We start from the raw sequence: 18,975 nt of genomic DNA, 5'->3' as shown, positions 1-18,975 counted from the left end.
TTTGCTGATCTGGTCAGATCCTGTGTTGGCCTCCATTTTAAATGAGGGGCAGCACGTTGTTAGTTTATATTCAAAGTCAAGTAAAACTTCCCAGTCTCTTTCTAGATAGCCCCTACAAAGCCAGCTCTCCCGTATTCTGTATCTGTGCAGTTAACCTTGGGAACACACGTAGAGGACTTTACCTTTATTCTTGTTACATTTTGTCCCATTTCGGCAGATCATTTTTCCTCTCCATCAAGACATTTTTGAATACTAATTTCTAAAAGTTCAATCTCTCAGTGGTACATTTTTCACTTATTTGTCAATTACACTTTTTGAGAAAGGTACTTCCTCTGTCATTGATAAAATGTGGACCAAGACAGAGAGAGCCCTGTATCTTTCTGCAAGAAACTTCTTGACATCCATACATGAATTGTGTTAGCTGTTTTTTGTTTCTTTGTTTGAACTAGTTTGATCATCTCGCACTCGTGTTTACTTTCTTGCCCCCAAGCTCTCTAAGAGGATACAGTTAGGAAAGACTTAGTCAGATGCCTCAGTGGCACTATCGTTATTGATCCACTTATTGCCAATCATAGAACTATATTACAAAATGAAACGAGATGAATTGGAGTAACTTTTAGATTGCATTCATTTTTCCTTAGAAAAGTTTACTAAAAAACATATGTAAATATTTTTAATTTATTAAAAAATAATTTTGTAAAGTAAATTCATACTTCACCTATAATTTCAATTCACGTGAAATTGTTTGGTTCAAAGGAATTGCTTTTTTGTATATCATTCAGTTCTCTTTATGGAATCATTGCTTTGGAAACTAATTGGTGGTGGGACAGGAAATCACTCCTTAGGTGTCACTCCAGCACATCATTATACTCACATCTCCTGGGACAGACAGTAATCAGGCTGAATCATGTCCAAATAGCATGCTGGAGTCTATGTAAATGGATCCATGACAGTTTCACTAACTGTGACCATGACAGAGGATGCACTGATGGCATCATGTCACTAATGGATGTGTTTTCTCTAAATGGAAAATCCTGTATTATTCAAAGAGGGGTTTTTTTCCTTCTCACACAAAGTCTTTGACTTTTATATTAATATCAAATGTCTGTCACTTATACATATGGTGTTTGTGTACTATGTTTTGTTTTACTTGTGTACAAAATAGTCTTTTACACACTTTTTACCTTGGACTGGATGGAAAGAAAAAATAATTTGAAAGAATAGTAGCATGAGGAACTTAAATCTGTAATAAGTCAAGGAATAAACTCTTGCTTCTTAAAAATACTACTCTTTGGTAGTGCTTTAGATTTTCCAAAATACTCTCACAAGTTTTTTTTGAAAAACGTTTTTGCTGACTGTAAAAATAATTGCATACTCGTTGAATTTGGAAAAAGTACTGAAATGGATAAAAGAGAATTAAAAGTCAGCTAAAATTTCACCACCCAGAGATTGTCATTGTTAGTATCTGGTGTGTTTTCCTTCCAGACATGGATGTATGTGTAGTTGTGAGTATGTGCATACGTGTGTGTGTGTGTTTAAACTAGCTTCATGGTGGACCTAGGCAGTTTGTACTGAGCAATCAGTGTGACATAGTAGTTAAAAGTGCTTTAGAATCAGACACTTGGAGATTTCAGTCCTGGCTATGCTACTCATGTAGTGACTGTAAATTGCTTAAACTATCAAAACTTCAATTTCTACTTCTATAAAATAGGGATAATAATAGCATGTATCTAGTAGGTTTATTGTAAGAATTAATAAAATAATGAATGTAAAGTACATAGCATGGTGCATGCCTCATAGTAAATGCTCAGTAAATGTGAGCTATTATTGTTATTATACAGGTTTTCTTGTCTGTTTTCCTCACTTAAATTCTAGGGTAGTAATTTCTCTTGTCAAAAAATGTTATTTGAGAAATATTTGGAATGACTGCATACATTTCAATATGTGAATGTACCTTAATGTAATCATTTCCCTATGCTTAGACCACTTCCAGTTCTTTGCTGTCATAAAGAGCAGCACAGTTAACATCCTTTACATTTTTTGTGTGCATAGACAACAAAATGAATGACTAATGGCATTTTACAGAGAGGCAGAAAAAAATGATCAATTCTTTAGTATCTCCTTAATATGCCAGGTTATATGCTTGGTTTTTTAATCTCAAAATTCTCATTGAACTCTTCCACGACCCCGTTGAGGTACATCTGTTACCACTATTTTTGGATGAAAAAGCTCTGAGGGGAGACAAGTAGTTTGCCCAAGGTCACAGAGATAGTGGTGGTAGAGATGGTATTTGAAGCCAGCTGTCTGATTTCAAAGCTTAAGCGTTCCATTCTGGCAGGCAGTTCATGCCTATCTTTTTAAGGCTGGCGGCATGAATAGTTACCATTGTGCTTTTCACAAAATGTCACTTGGTGCCACATAAAAGATAGGACACTTGGCTGGAACTCTGGGCTTACTCAATATAGTACCTCTTGTGTGCGTATGTTCTTATATGTTTTGGAATCAAGCCTCATTAAAATAAGGTGCTAACTAAAGGAAATCAAACATTGGTATGATGATTTGATGAAAGCAAACCTCAGGGAAGAAAACATTTATTTAGTCAAAAGCACAAAAGTCATCTTTGTTTTAGTTGGATGGACTAGGCCAGAATTACTTATCTCGCTAGGAATCAGAGTATTTCACACAAATCAGTATAGGAATTAAACAGTAACAGCCAAAGTAAATTGATGCTGTCAAAAGGGGTTATAAGTTTCATTACTTGTATATTAGGGGTTGAAAGGAAAAATCTTTAGCCTTAGTTGTAAGATGCTACATCAGGAAAGAGCTGTAACAGTTGCTGTAGGTATAAGTATAGGTATAGGGGAGACATAACATTTACTGGGACAAACCCCCAAAGAATTATTTGGTGAACTGACAGGTTGTCTTTAAAAAGTCAGCCATTCGGAACATTTATCTTGGCAGCTCTCAAATCTGACTCACAGCGTGTAGTGTGGCAGTCAATTTTTGAAGGAAAAACGCATAATTAATATGAAAATCAAGGTATAAGGTATTGCCAGTCAGTACCCAACACACAGTTTCTTAGAACAAAGGAGCAATTGAAGTTGTCTTTTAATAGGGTAATCCTGGTTTGTCATTTTGTAGGTTTCAGTTCTTAGTAAAAATGAAAGAAAAAAACCCCCTAGTAGTAATATTTCATATCTAAGAGCTACTTTGTTGCAGAGCTCATACCCAACTCTTGTCTAGTCAAGAAAGTTATCTTTGGTTTTTGAGTTCTTGAATTTTCATAGCCCTTGAGCTTACACATTTGCCTTAGAAGTGTCCCAGCGTTCCTTCGGTCATTTTAGTTCTTACAAGGGAGGAACAGTGTCCGTCGTAGCCCAATGACTAAGAAGGTTTGTATCGACACAGCACGCCCACCAGCTTGGCCTGTGGAGAGCCTGTGCCCCATCGTGGTTTGCAGGTGGGAAGGACCCAGCGAGTTCAGCTTGGGCTTGCTGCACAGCTAGTGAGTAGGTAGAACTGTGCACAAGACGGTGGGTGTGAATCTGTGGATGGGATCCGAGATGTGACTCTGTGCAGCGCGCGCTCCGTAGCTGTCTAACACTAGGCAAAGTGCTTTACTGTCTCTGAGCCTCAGCTCCCTCTGCTCTCACGCAGAGATAATGACTCCTGCACAAAGGTCATAGGGAGGATTAAATGCATTGAGCAAACCAGTGGGTGAACTCAAAAGTGCTTTCATGGTTAGCTCCCAAGTTATTAATTAATGGCCACAGGTCGTGCCTCCCAAGGAGAAGCCGATTTACCATTTAAAATATTTTCAAATGAATAATGGGAATATTTGTAAAATATATATTTGTAATATTTGTAAAATATATGTAAAAATACACCACTCCTGGGGCTAACCTCTCCAGACCCTCCTAACTCTTTGCTTATACTCTATCCAATGATAAAGGGACAGGCCCTTTCTCTGCCCAGGAAGCCCCCAGTGCCCAGCGAGCTTGGCATCTCTCAGAGCTTAACTACTCACTCCCGTGGCACATCCCTCGATGAGGGAAGGAAGCCCTTGGCATCAGTAGGTGGTTCCTTTGAACACAGAACAAACCTTTATAAAAATAGCCATTTAGGTCTATTATGTTGTTCCAAGATAGAAGCAAAACTTGTATATTTGATGCATTATTTTAGCTTTCAACTAAAAAAAGGCTCACAATAAAAGACTATCAGATAGAAAAGCATATTCCAACAGGGTTGCATTATAAACAATGATAGGAAACTCTTTGATTATTAAAGCAATCATTTTGCCAGAGGGGAGAATGAAAGAGAAGAAGTTAGGAATTTTGACACTGGACATCACGCATACTTTCCTGAAGTCTCCTGTGGTTTTCCCCCAGCCCCTGGTAACGTAGGCAAGGGCTCAGAAACTGCCTTTGAGTCAGGCTGCCAGAGTCAATCCTACTCCAGGGGCTGCGCTCATTCCCTTTCCCCTGGGGCTGCTGCCGGCTAACCTGCCTTCCCTTCCTTGCCTCCCAGGTGGTCGTGGTGGCCCTTTCTCTCTGTCCTTTAAAAGGACAGGATTTGTTCATTGGCCACCCCAGCCTGGGCTCACTGTAGGACCCTTATGAAGGTGCTTCAGGTACTTAATGACTGAAATGTCTCCGTGGCATTCCTCGGAGATCGGAGGGGTGTGGGTCAACCAAGTGCTGGATGTTTTATACAGACCCCCATGAACACTTAGCAGTAGGGAGCCAACAGAGGGCCCATGGAGCCTCGGACTCCTTGAGCCCGCTAGCTGGGAATGCTAACCCTGCTTGCTATACTCATCTTGAATCAATTTCTAAATTTTGTTTCTCCTTCTATGCAGGAAACTATTCTGAATTTCCCTTATTTGCTTTGGTACCGCATTTCATTCAGCTCATTTCTTCATCAGCTATGTTTTGAGCGTCTGCTCTGTACTAGGCAAAGTGAGAGGAACAAAAAGCAACCAAACGTTGAAAAGGAGAGAACAGTTCACACCTCAGGTAGAAAGCAAAACATGCCTCCAGGGTTGAGAGAGAGGGAGAGGTTAAGTATGTCATGATTTTTTTTTTTTTTGAGCTGTACTTTCTACAATAAATTGTACTGCCTAAAAATCCATACCAGTATTCATTTATGTAGCAAATCCCATTGTAGTGAGAAGTCCTGTTATCTATGATTGGGACAAGCATCATTTAGAACACAATTTTAGGGCAGCAGAAGACTTTGGACCATCCCTTGGAGTGAGTTGAAATGGGATTTGACCTATATATCAAGCTTTTCCTTGATATTTTTCATTTCCATGTGTCAACAAATACTTGACTTGATACTAAAGCCAGTTAAATCAATATTTCTTGCTGTAGTCAGGTACAGCAACATATAACCAAGGGCAACATACCCCCACCAGCCGTATTCTGTTAGGTACATGTATTTTATCCTAAACCTACTTGACTGAACTACTTTCACATGAATAGGATGAAAATATCAACATAACTACCATTAAAAAAAAAGAAAAGCCAGAGAATCTCTGATCTAGTCCCTCGCCCTTCATTTAAGCAATCCCATAGTTTATTTTGCTCACTTTCATCATAAGGAATGACAATATGGAAAAGATCTTGATTGTGGTAGCTGTGGTTTCTTTCTCTTTTCTCTAAAGTGTTCACTGTAACCCATTCTCCCAACTCCCATCCCAACCAGAGGATTTCTGAACACAGCCGCAAAGTGGCAAATACCAGTAAGCCCAAGTCTCAGACTGTAGGAATCTAATCAATGTGATGAAAGGGAGAGTGAGGTGGAAGCCTCTTACTTACTCTTTTTCTGAACTTTTAATTGTTAGAAAATTTCTGAAAATTATGTAGTAAAAACTCAGTGTTTCCATAAACAAACGGCCTGAAGCATCAATTTATAAACACCAACAAATTTATTTACTGTTATTAGAAGAGCCTAACTTCTCTTGCCTGTGTACTATCAATGGAAGAGTGACTGTCATTTATTGGGCTCCTACTCTGTGCTAAGCATGTACAATATCTCACCTCTAACAGTCAAAATGATGCTTTAAGCACGTATTATTATTTCCATTTCATGTTCAACTTCAGCTGCTGAGTAACTTATCTAAGGGCACCAAGCTAGAAAGGGTATAAGCAGGGATTTGAACCCAAGTTTGTCTGGTTCCAAAGCCTTTTCACTTTTACATCAGGAATCTTGAGAGTGTAAAAAGATTTTGTTTTCAAATTGTTAAAGTTACACGTGCTCATTATAGGAAGTTTGGAAAGCAGACAAAATTATAAAGAAGAAAAAAATCACTCAAATTCTTCACCCCGGGGATGATCACTACTAAAATTTTATTTTTCTTTCTAGGCTTAAGAAAGCTATAATTTATATATCCAAGAGGGTATTGTTCCTCAGAGCTGTCATCCTTGAAGTTTATTCATGTTCTCTAACAATGTTGCCATTGCTTAAAGCATTTGTGGAGCCAATTTAGGAACTAAATTCTCTGTAGACTCCCATGCACTGGGTACTTCGGTAGAGACATAGCAAAGAGGGTGTATCCATTACCTAAATACCTGTCAAAATAATACATTTTTATGTTCTACCTTTTTGTGCCTTCTAATGTTATATGCTGCAAATATTTGACCATCCTGTAAAGAATACCGTCATTGCCCTCTCTAAGAACCATAAACATCTTCTGCGACTTCAATTGTGGTAGGAGATGGAATTTACCAAAATGCTGCTTCCTCCCATGTCAAAGATTGATGGACATTTTGGGTTATGTTTAAAAGTCTTTATTAAAAATTAAATCAATAAATGTTTAATGTCTCATTTGACAACTCATGTTATTTGTTACATTGTCCACACAACAATGTTTGCCTTTTGTGATACATAAAGAAAATCAAAGAACTGTTTTTGTCAGAGTTGGAAAAGCACATTTTAAAATCAATTTCTTTTTAATGGAAGTGTTATACTCACTGAATTATTTCCCTCCAAGGAGTTTCTGTGAAAGCAAATATATCTTAAGTGTGATGAACTGATCTTTAAATAAAGTCGGTAGCATCTTTTGTCGAAGTGTTTCGCAAAGAAGCAGGCACGCGTGCGCACTCACACACACATACATAAAAGATCGCTATCAAAATGGCCATTGGTATACTTTATCAAAGTGAAGAAAGTCAAGTAATTAAGTGCCGGCTGAGTTCTCATCTCTTTGGTTTATTGCACACAACACTATTACTTTCAGAAAACAAACCTAACCCTCAGCTCAAGCATCTCCCTGGTTGTCTGGCTTGTGCCTTATTTTTCACAGACATTCTTATCTGCCCCATAAGGTTAGCATGCCACCCCCTTCCCAGATTGCTGGGCACCTGGGACACCGGGACCCTGGGTCCTAAGATTGGTGCAGAGTCCTTCGGGGCCACACCCAGAGCCCCGATGGGGGCCCACCGGGCACGCGCAGGTGTCCTAAGGGCTGCCCCCTTCCCTGGTCTTCCGATTGCCGAGATTTCCCGTGGTGAGACTTCATCGTGCTCTCAGAGCTCATTACAAAGTGTAGGCTTTGTCTTGTGTTTTAATCCTGGGCGCTATTCACAGTGCCTGGCATTGTGCTCAGTCAGTGTGTTAGAGAAACGAAGGGTTACAATATATTCTCGCAGAAATGGACTGTTCGGAGGAAAGGGAGTCTGATTACAAGAGAGTCAGAATAGAATGGTGGATTCGAATCTCAGGGCTTAAGGGCCTCTAGGTCAGTCCTCTCGCTTAAAGATGAAAACCGGAGAGGTCAGCTGACTTGGAAAAGGTCACCTAGAGAGATGGCGCCAAGCCAGGCACAGCATCCAGCATCCTGAGGTCCTGTCCTGTCCTTCCCAGTGCTCCCTCCTGTCCTCGTTCCCCGGTTGTTTCATGGAGGTTGAGCTGACTTTGCAGGATCAGTGACCAGAGCATTTGAAGCCCCACGCGGTGCTTAACAGAGCAACGGATGCAGAGGGGTTCTCAGGGAACGCTTGAAGAGATTGTTGACTTAGTGAGTGATTGCCTGGTTGACTTAGGAGCCCAGCACCTGTCTCTGTGCCTAAGTGGTTACTAGCTGAATGGTGAGTTCCCTGGGCTTGTGTGGATATTACAGGCTATGTTTTGGAAAGGAGATCATTACAGAAACAATAATGATAATAACAGTAACTAACATTTATTTGTGGTAAATTAGGCAGCATATCCCTGTGGTTTAAAGTCTAGGCCCTGTGGTCAGATGGTCACAGAATCCCAGCTCCATCACTTGCCTTGTGTATATATATATATATATATGTATATTTTTTAGATATTGGGGGTAGGAGTTTATTAATTAATTTATTTACTTTTGCTGTGTTGGGTCTTCGTTTCTGTGCGAGGGCTTTCTCTAGTTGAGGCGAGCGGGGGCCGCTCTTCATCGCCGTGCGCGGGCCTCTCACTGTCGCGGCCTCTCTTGTTGCGGAGCACAGGCTCCAGACGCGCAGGCTCAGTAGCTGTGGCTCACGGGCCTAGTTGCTCCGCGGCATGCGGGATCCTCCCGGACCAGGGCTCGAACCCGTGTCCCCTGCATTAGCAGGCAGACTCTCAACCCCTGCGCCACCAGGGAAGCCCCTTGTATATTTTTATGAGACAGGTGCCTTCACCTTTTGGTGCCTCATTTTCTGTATCTGCAAAATGCCAGTGGTAATAGTGCCCACCTCAGAGTACGGAGAGTTAACCCATTGAGGCCCTAGAACAACGCCCAGCACCTTGTAAGAAAGTAATAAATGTTAGCTGTTGTTATTAAAATATCACCACTATGTGTGCCAAATTCATTGCGCAAATTATATACTACCCAGTCTTCCCAACATCTCTGTGAGGAAGCTACTATTATTGATATTGTCCCCCATTTTACAGTTGAGTAAACTGAGGCTTTAAGTCACAGGTAAGACCCAATTCCTTGTCTGCCTGACTCCAGAGCCTGTGCTTGGGTGTGGGTGTGAGGGAGATGAGTGGTGTGGGTGTGAGGGAGATGAGTGGTGTGGCTTTGAAATGTGAGATCTGACTTCCCAAATTTCTTTTTCTCCTAGAGCATTGCAGACTCTGACCACTGTCAGGAATATCTCCGTGGATTCCCAGGTAAGTAGAGCTGATCCCTCCCTTTTCTGTATCCTCCTGCTGCCCACATGGCTGGCTGCCCCTGCACCTGCAGCTGACTCCCACAGCTCTTGTCACAGTCTGTCAGCCTTTCAGCATTTTAGCACCACAGTGCTCCTGTCTAGGTGTACAGACCGAAGAGACAAGTCGCTCATGATGGGGTAGGGGATGGGGGTTGGAGGCAAGGAGCAGAGGACTGGAAGCAGTCCTCCCCCACCCACCTGTGCCCTCTCCACCTACATCACCTACATCGACGTTTCTATGGATTTCTGTAGTTTCATGCATGCGAAATACCTCAAAGTACCAGGGGAGAAAAGTCTTTATTTATAGAGATCGTTGTGTTGTAGAAAGGAATTATGGTTAAGAGTGGTGGGCTCTGGGGCCAGACTACTTGGCTTTCCCTCCTTGAAGGGATGACCATTTTTGCTGTTGTCGAAGAACTTGGTCCAGTGAATCTGGAAGTCTGGCTTGCAGTCGTCAGTGCTCACTCAGCGTTGAGTGGGGAGTGGAAGGACACAGACTTTTGAGCCAGACAGCCTGGCTTTGAATCTTGCTTCTGCTGCCTAGTAACTGTACGGTCTCTGCATGTCACCTGCCTCTCTGAGCCTCAGTTTCCTTCTCTTTAATATGGGGATGATTATACCCATCTTGCAGAGTTGTTGGGATATTTCTAGCTCATGTATGTAAAGTGGACTATATAAGATTGACCTTCAGTTAAATGGTAATTATTATTGTTATCAGTTATTGGTATTTGACTGGGTTCATCACAAGTATTTGTTGGAGGGGAAGCATGTTGTTATTTTTCGTTCCTCATACTTTACAAAAGTATTTTTATTTTTATTTTTTCCCCCCAGCAGTCTTGCTTGTTTAAAGTAATTTGCTTAACAAGCCATTTTTCACTGTGAAAAGATCACCTCAGGTCTAGATCCTGTCAAATGATTGTAAATTCCAAATTGAATTAGTCCAAAATAATGAGGTCTTATTGTACCTGGATGTTTCCATGAATGTTTAAACTTGATTCTTTTTACATAACCCTGAAACTTCAGTAGTAAGATGACTGTAACTTTTTGAAAAGAGCCATTAACGTTGGTTGTTTTCCATGAATGGAATAGAATACTTTACTTCCTCATATCTGAAATCTGAATCACCACGAAAACATTTTCTTTATTGTTGTTCAGAGAGAATTATTATGGAAACTACTGGTTGATTCTTCCTCTCTGTCTCTGTCTCTGTCTCTCTGTCTCTGTCTCTGTCTCTCTCACACACACACACACACACACACACACACACACACACACACACAGCTTAGTTTTTCTTTCCATTAGGCAACTGAAGAGTTACTATGTAAATTCTGGCAGCCTTCTCCCCATCAGACAAGCAAGGGCACAATCAATTCCTGTTTTCTTGGAACGTACCAGATAATCAGAAGCTCTGATTATTCTGATGGAAGGCAACAAACAGCTTGATGGAAAGACGTACCAACTGAAAACAATTCTGATCATATTTTTGTCAGGAGAATGAGATGCCTCCAGCTGTCTGTCACTCATTATATTAGAGGTAGAAAGCAGGAACGTTTTGGCCTGCGAAAGATTACGGCTGTCTCACGCTGGAACGCCGGTTTTACTGGCTGCTCATCCCCGAACAGTGACATTGGACGTCCATTCTGTAACTCATCTTGCCAGTCGGTCGTAGTCTCAAACCCATGTCACATGAGCACACTTAAGGAATTTTCTAATTATAGTTCAAAGTCTTTACTTTTATCTTTTTACGCTCATTCTGCAGACATCACTGATTGAAATGATTTCTCCCTCAGCATAATCCTATTGCCGGCAGTCACAAAAGAACAGGGAGATGGCAAATGAAACCCACAGTAACTGAAGAGGTGTCCGAATTCAATTAGGAAGCGACCTCTCCCATGCGGACGCATAAGCCATCTAAATGCATTTTAATTGTGAGCTGTGGTACTTATCTGGCCATGTTTATTTGGGATGCAAGTGCCAAAGCTGGATTTAGACCAGAACTCCAGATCTTCAAGCTCTAACGACTAATTTGGGTATCCATCGAATCCCTTAATTCATTTCTTAATTAGTTCTCCCAGAATTAGAGTTGCTTGGTTACAATCATTTCCACAAAAATTTCCAATAAAAACAAACGTACATAGATTTTTTTCCCCCTTTGGTTCACACATTTGCCCTGGTCTTAAAGAACTATTCTTCTTGGTAATCAAAATTATAACAACAATGACAACAACAAAACTAACATGTTGCCAGGCAGTAGAGTGTGAACTGAGGCACCAGGAACCGGTTTGATTCCCAACTCAACTACTTACAGCCATGGGACCTGGGTCAAGTTACTTTCCCTCTCTGGGCTTCAGTTTCCTTTTATAAAATGGGAAGGATAATAGTACATAGCTCATAGGGTTGTTTTAAGGATTAAAAAGGCATTGCGGGCTTCCCTGGTGGCGCAGTGGTTGAGAGTCCGCCTGCCGATGCAGGGGACATGGGTTCGTGCCCCAGTCCGGGAAGATCCCACGTGCTGCGGAGCGGCTGGGCCCGTGAGCCATGGCCCCTGAGCCTGCACGCCCGGAGCCTGTGCTCTGCAACGGGAGAGGCCACAACAGTGAGAGGCCCACGTACCACACACACAAAAAAAACAGAATAAAAAAGGCATTGCATGTAAGAACTAATAGGCAGTCAGTGCCTGGCATTATCATAGATGCTAGTTATTATGTTTTTTGTCAATAAGACAGTGGGAGACGGAGGAGCAGATTTGCTGGTGCCACAATGTTGTCATCCAAGTATGTCCCATTTCTGTAGTCCATTTGGAGATCACTCATGATGGTCATGAAACATTGGAGACTCTGAGGTTGGAATTAATCTCTATTGTTTGTATTTGTACTCCTCAGTTTAGCTCAGGATTAACATTTTTGACCTTCCATGCTTGATCAATGAGTGCTAACTTGAAACCTTTTGGTGCAAAATTGCTTTAAAATTTGAATGAACATTTTGTTCTCTCAGTAGACACAATATTGGCCCTCATTAAAAGGAAAAATGCAATTACAGTATGTAAAAAATATATATGTGGTGGGGAGAGGAGATTTGGGGGTATTGGCTTCAGTAAATTATTGGAAAATTTCAAACTATTTTTTAACAGAGTTAAATGCATTTAATGTCTTGGTTCAAATTTAGTCAGTGTGCAGGAGTGAAAGTCTAGGGAAAGATAAATCTAGTAATTTAATGAACTTTCCTCATGGCTACATAAGAGTTAGTTTATATTAAAATTGATTTCTAAGTGATTCACTGGAATTACCTTTCTTAGGTTTTTGTTCTGTTTTGTTTTAGAAACTAAGGTCCCATCCAGCAATTCCACTCTCATGCATGCACAGGTGTGCACTTGTCTGTGTATTCTAGAGAAATGTACACTTGCGTACATCCAGAGATGTGTAAATTGTTCTTAGCAGCATTATTTGTATTCATCTCAAATTAGAAACACAGAATATCCATCAATAGTAGAATGGATGAATAAACGGTGGTGGAATCATAAGGAATTATGATGCCTATAACTATATAGCGGAATATTATGCAGCAATGAAAAAAGAATAAATTAGTGCTACACACAAGAAGAGGGATACATCTTAAGACGTAATGTTAAAAGAAAGAAGATACTAAGTGTACATAGCAATTTTATTTCATTTATGTAAAGTATGAAAACAGACAAAACTAAACTCTGTTGCTAAGGGTTACAGACATAAGTGGCCAGGAATTTATTACTGAAAGAATCAGGATAGTGGTTCCCTCTGAAAGGCATGCTTGGGGAGAGAGAGGAGTTGCGGGGCTCCTGCAAGTGCTGACAATGTTCTGGTTTTTGACAGGGGCTGGCAGTTGCATGGGTAATACACAGTATATACATCAAACATTAATGTTTCATGTGCTTTTCTGGTTGTGGCTTAGAGTTCATAATTTTAAAAGTTTTTAAAAAGGCAAAATAAACTCTTTCCAACCCAGGTTGGTTTATCCTTGTCCTGCATAGTTTTAGGCCAAGAGATTCCTGTGATTATAAGTGACTCTAGAGGTCACTGACTGCCTCACTGCCTGGCAAAGTGGCCTCCAAAATAGGATATGTACCCACAGGGAGCTCTTGAGAAGATTCATTTGGTTGAGAAAGACAGTGATTAGAATTTTCATTTACATTCATTTTATTATCATGAAGCATTATGATAACAGATGGTGACTATATTGGCACTAGCATCATTCCTGGGTCCACGTGTCAAATGGTCAAGTATCACCTGGAGGGAGGGAGGTGAGGCCTCCTCTTCACAGTGGCTTCCCCTCTGGCTCATCTGCTTTGGTTATTTTGCGGAATATATCATGCCTGGTCAACTGTATTTACAAATTCTGTGTTTTAGTTTTAACAACCCTCACAGAGTCTTAAAAAGATTCTACAAAGAATTCCCATAAATTGAAGATAATTTTAATATTGCAAGCAACAAGAAAATGTCAAAGTTTAACATGAATTCTGTCGGCCCTGTTATGAGGTAATGACAGTGTTCATCTAATCCGATCTTGCAAGAAGCTGGCCACCAAAATTCTAAATTATCTGGAAGACGTACAGATTTATATCCACTGTGGTTAATTAGTCATGAATCTCGTCCTGGGTGTATTTGACTTGAGACATCATGGTTAGCAAAATAGTACATCAATTCTGTCATTCTATTCTATTTTTTTATGTTTTATAATGTATATACAGTAATACATGTATATGAATCGTAACAAACGATTATATGTAGTTAGTACAATAATACATATATATGAATCGTAAACAAACAGCCAAACCTTTTTTTGTTCAAACATGTAAGATGAAAATACCTTGGACACCACTGCCCTGTAGTTCAAAGGCTACTCCCTGCTAATAGTTAAAATGTGTAGGAGAAGGTAAACTTACTATCCGCGTCAAAAAGAGGCACTTCTTGGTCTTAATGTTTTTATTGACAAATATCATCATAAGGCAATAGTTTATATTTTTTACTTTATTAAGACTTTCCCCAAGCCCTTGGTTTGGAGTTGGGTAGGAAAAAATGAAAAGATGTATATACTCAGAATAGCTCTGTTTTTCTGTTTTGCTTATATTCCCTGTAAGATTCCTTTATGGTTACATATATACACACACACCGAGGTGTAGCGGGAAGGGTGCTTGACCAGCATTCAGGAGACCTGGTTCTAAGCCTAGTTCTGCCACTTGCCAGCAATCAGGCCACAGCACAGAGGCAGTACCCTCTCTGAGCTGTCCTTGCCTTTTCTCTCTCCTGAGGGGATAATAGCAACCCTTCCCTGGCCCTGACAGTGATCACATGTGAGAGCATCTGTAAAATGGAGTTTCCTACAAACAGAAGGAATTATGGTCCTGTCCCTTCTACTTCACCTTTAACAAAACGTAGCTTCTTATTAAAGTACTAACGTCCTTAACCTACAGGGCTCTTTTGATTGGAAGCTACAGAAACTGACTGGCTAGCTTAAACCAAAACAGAATTAGTTTTGAATTGTTTTATTGGCAGGATCCTGGGGCATCTATCGCATTGAAGGGATGGTAGAACCTTCAAAGTGCATGAAGGGCCACCACCAGGGAAGGCCTTGCAGACTCGACATAGGGCTTTGTGGTCTCTTCTCTAAGGCATTGCTGTCAGTGTGATGGAGTGCTGATGACGTCTACGTGCTGGGGTTCATAGTTCAAAGTCTGAGGCTCCAAGAAGAGGGAACCTAATTTATCCAACTTAGGTCGATGACCGCCTTTTGACCAGTCAGCCTCAGGTGAGGGGGAAAGGTCACATAGGATAGACAAGGTTCCTGGGAGCTCTAGCCCTGCATGTCTGGGCCATCTCAGGAAATGAGGCATCCCTGTGAGCTTCTGCCTACCACTGGTATTAATGTTTCTATAGTTGCTAATGACTCAACTCTCTTTAAGGGGTTTGAATAAAAGGAATCAAAGAAACTTAAATACGGAAATATATATGAGCATTTTCTTCAATACATGTCAATGCACCTAACTGAGTCTGGGCTTCTCCTGTTTTTCTTGAGGTGAACACTGAAGTTGAAATCACTTTCATTAGATGTTGAAAATTCTCTGTAGGTCCCAAGGGGTCCTTCTGCCCAGGCTGCTTCTCTAAGGTTTGACTCCACTTCTACCTTTAGCTAGTGCTTTACCTCTGGTCAGAAAGAAGGCATTAAATGAATTTTAGGATTCCTGATGCCGATGCAGTCTTCACTGACAGCCTGACTTGACCTAAAATTTTATGCCAATGTGGAAAGAAGGTAAGAGAGGTACACAGAGACTGTGTACCACAAGCAAGTCATCATACCACTAAAGGACCTTAATTTTTTTCTCTTGTGAACCTATTAAAGTATATTGGAATATATCACAGCCATTTCTAGACAGACGTATCCAGCTGTTCCTCACATCAGTGGGTATTTGATACATAGCATTTGTTCTACCAGGGCTCAAGCAGTTACTTATAATATTTTAATAACGGAAATGATGAAAATGTTTATATCCCTGAAAAATCGATGCATATCTTCCCAAACAAGTTAAGTATTGCTATCAAATATTGCCCTGGCAAGTCCTAAATAGAGTATTGTCCCCTTTGGAACATTCACTATATAGCTATACAGAGTGCAGAAATTCTTTGTTTTTAAAGCACATACACATAATGTAAGAACCAAATTTTATGTTGTTAACAGAGAGTGAAGTATCTTTATGTAAAAAGAAAAGTTCTTTCTACCACTGAAGAAAGAGAAGTGGTAACAACAATCATTATTTTACCCGGTCTCCATTTTCCCATGTGCTGAGTTATAATGTAATCTGTGGTTTATACTTTTTAAACCAACTCTCAATAGATTACCAACCCAGTGCCTCACACTGGTTAGGTTATGAGGATGATTTATTATTTGTCAGATTATACGTGCTGACCCATGAAATGTTAAACTTGTATTGACAGCTGTTGTCCAAAGGTTTGCAGGTGTCCTGACTAATGCTTTGAAAGACCAGCATTAGCAATAAATCACAGCGTACATAATTTTTCGATAAAGCAGTGGAAAGGATTTTGCCTTCTAGGTCCTCTAAGCTTTGGTATTTGGAAGTTGCTTAAACGGGAAATTAAAGTAAAGGGGTAAAACATTCTCAGGCTTTAACTCTTGAATTTTGGGCCAGCCATAGGCAACAGCTAAAGCATCTTGGTAGCTTTGTTCTCCTAACCCTGAGATCTCTTGGCTCTGGGAACTAACGAAGTGCCGAGCATAGGCCTAACTGCATTCCTAGTTACTGAGACAAAAATCTCACAGGAATTTTCCTTTTTTTTCAAAGGAGTACCTTGCGCATTAACATTTTCTGGAATAGCGGAATTGTTTATAAGACTTCTGCAAAGCTTTCTGAAAAGAGAGCTTGAAGAGGGCTCTGGCAGCCAGTTAAGAGGCATGCAGTTGCTCACCTAGAGTGACAAAGAGTTAGGGAGAGGAACTCAACAAGTAGGAGAGATGTGGCTTTGTCCTCTAAGCTTGCTCTCTGCTAATGAGTTGATGTTCTCTTTTCTTCTTCTTTCTCTATGGTCTGCTCAAAGATTTAGCAAAATGGTGCATGACCTAGTCAGCTAGCCCCATGGTAGACCACCGGCTGACTGTAAGTTCTGTTCACTAGTATTTCCAGTGCTGTGACTACTGCTTGATACATAAGAAATGTTCCATTAGTATTTGTTGAATGAAGGAATATATTCAGGTAGGTTTTTCTGTGATCTGTATATTGGTGATTTATATATTGGGCCAGATATACTCTGGGCCACATTACTTCTGATCAAGGAATCAGTATCCAAATTTAGTAGACTGGGACCTTCCAGTATGATGGAGAATAAGGGCTTGGAGAAACCCAAACTTGGAACAACCTGAATACTCAGCAATATTAAAGGAACTGATACAACCTTCCAGGAGGCTTAATTTACTCCAGAAGTTAGCATATCCAGTGAAAAGTTTTAGCTTATCACAGTTTTTCTTAATGTAAATAGGTTTGCAGAGTTCTTACCATACTGACAGTATCAGTTTCAACTTTATAGAATTTTGCTTTTAATACATCAGTTGGCACGCACCCAGTGCCAAGACCAAGGGTTAGCTCGCTGCTTCACTTCCTTCCTCCAAGCTGCAACTTCTCTCACAACGCCAGGCAGCTGTCTCCCAAATGTATGCTGTCAGTAATGTAGGAAACCAGATGACCCAAAGAGGGTAAATCAGCACAAATTTATCGTCAGAGCTGAGAGAAAGAACCTCAAAATGAATGCTCTGCTAACTGTGGGTCAGAAATGTTATCTCTGTATCTCAAGGACAGGACGTTTTTGTTTTCTTGGCTGTGTTGGGTCTTTGCTGCGCGCGAGCTTTCTCTAGCTGCAGCAAGCGGGGCTACTCTTCATTGTGGTGGCTTCTCTTGTTGCGGAACACGGGCTCTAGGCACACGGGCTTCAATAGTCGTGGCATGTGGGCTCAGTAGTTGTGGCTCGCAGGCTCTAGAGCGCAGGCTCAGTAGTTGTAGCACATGGGCTTAGTTGTTTCGTGGCATGTGGGATCTTCCTGGACCAGGTCTCAAACCCATGTCCCCTGCATTGGCAGGCGGAGTCTTAACCACTGCGCCACCATGGAAGTCCCTCAAGGATAGAACATTTAATATAGATTTGGGTACAAAGTACACATCACCCTCCAGGCATGCTCAACTGTGTCAACCAGAAAAATTTCTTTAGTGTTTATAATTTTCCCTTTTTCCTAAATTAAAAAATACTAACGTGAACTCTTGACTCTCAACAACACGTTATTATTGTATATAGGGCAAAGAGTAAATAAGACACTTGCCTAATGACAAAACAGTTCCTTTTAACTCAGCAAACTGGGAGTAATATTAGCGTGTTATCTTTTTTCCATGCTTCTTTGTGGAAATAGGCCACAATCATTTTTATTCCATCATTCTTCATTACCTTATAGCAGGCTTCCTGTTTATGCTATGAAGAGCTGTTTTTAAAGACCCTTGAGGGGTCTTTCACCTATAGTACCCCTTTAGAATATCTGAGGGTTTGGAAATATAGAAACTTCTCTTAATGAAATATGCTTAATGGTCTGTGCAGAGTATTGCAATATTTACACCTCGTTCAGGTCATGTAAATTATATTTAATTAGTCATTCTGGGAAAGTAGTAGATATTTTAGAATAGATTCAGTACCTAGAACCCACTGTTTGCCTATTATGTATAGTACTTCAGCTAAAATTCTATGAGGACTATTTATAGATTAAAAAAAGTGTTTGCAGTAGCATAAAGCCAATTCTTAGGGACTCATAATAATACAAAGAACATGTCATGTTGGGGCATGAAAAGCATCCACGTGGGACAGACTTTTATAAAACTTCTTTGTAAACTTTAAAGTGCTGTACACATGTAATCATTATTTTTACATTTGTGACATGCAGAACTTCTGGGCTGAATGACAGTCCATAACTTTGTGTTTTAATGCTGAATATGTTCCTGTTTCAAGTGAGATTTCCTTTTTCACATGTTACCCTTGTGTCAGAGACTCCCTGAGTTCCTTAATTGGATTCCTTCACACTGTACTTGACTTTTGAACCCTCCAGACCATGCTTGTGCCAGGAGAAGCACACTTCACATGTTGCTTTAGAAGGTGGTATGATTTCTAGGAAGGAACCTCAACCTGCATCACAACTGCAATCTATAGATGACGGCTAAGAGCCCCACCGTGGTCATCTCCCAGTCCCTCCTGCGTACTGGAATAGGACTGAGAAATCACTCATTCCTGGCCTTATG

At 40.5% G+C, this 18,975-nt stretch overlaps 1 protein-coding gene across 4 annotated transcripts in view; it reads left to right on the top strand.

Moving 5' to 3' along the window:
- SPATS2L (spermatogenesis associated serine rich 2 like) overlaps window positions 1-18,975 on the top strand; it is a 167,549-nt gene that overhangs the window by 13,136 nt on the left and 135,438 nt on the right. For all 4 annotated transcript variants that reach the window (XM_067741065.1, XM_067741067.1, XM_067741064.1 and 1 more), the window contains exon 2: window positions 9,072-9,120. The gene's annotated coding sequence lies outside the window, so the exon portion shown is untranslated. The remainder of the gene's footprint in view (window positions 1-9,071; window positions 9,121-18,975) is intronic.

This window comes from Pseudorca crassidens, chromosome 6 (genome assembly GCF_039906515.1).
Source record: "Pseudorca crassidens isolate mPseCra1 chromosome 6, mPseCra1.hap1, whole genome shotgun sequence".
NCBI lineage: Eukaryota > Metazoa > Chordata > Mammalia > Artiodactyla > Delphinidae > Pseudorca > Pseudorca crassidens.
This window is presented reverse-complemented; position numbering and strand designations above follow the sequence as displayed.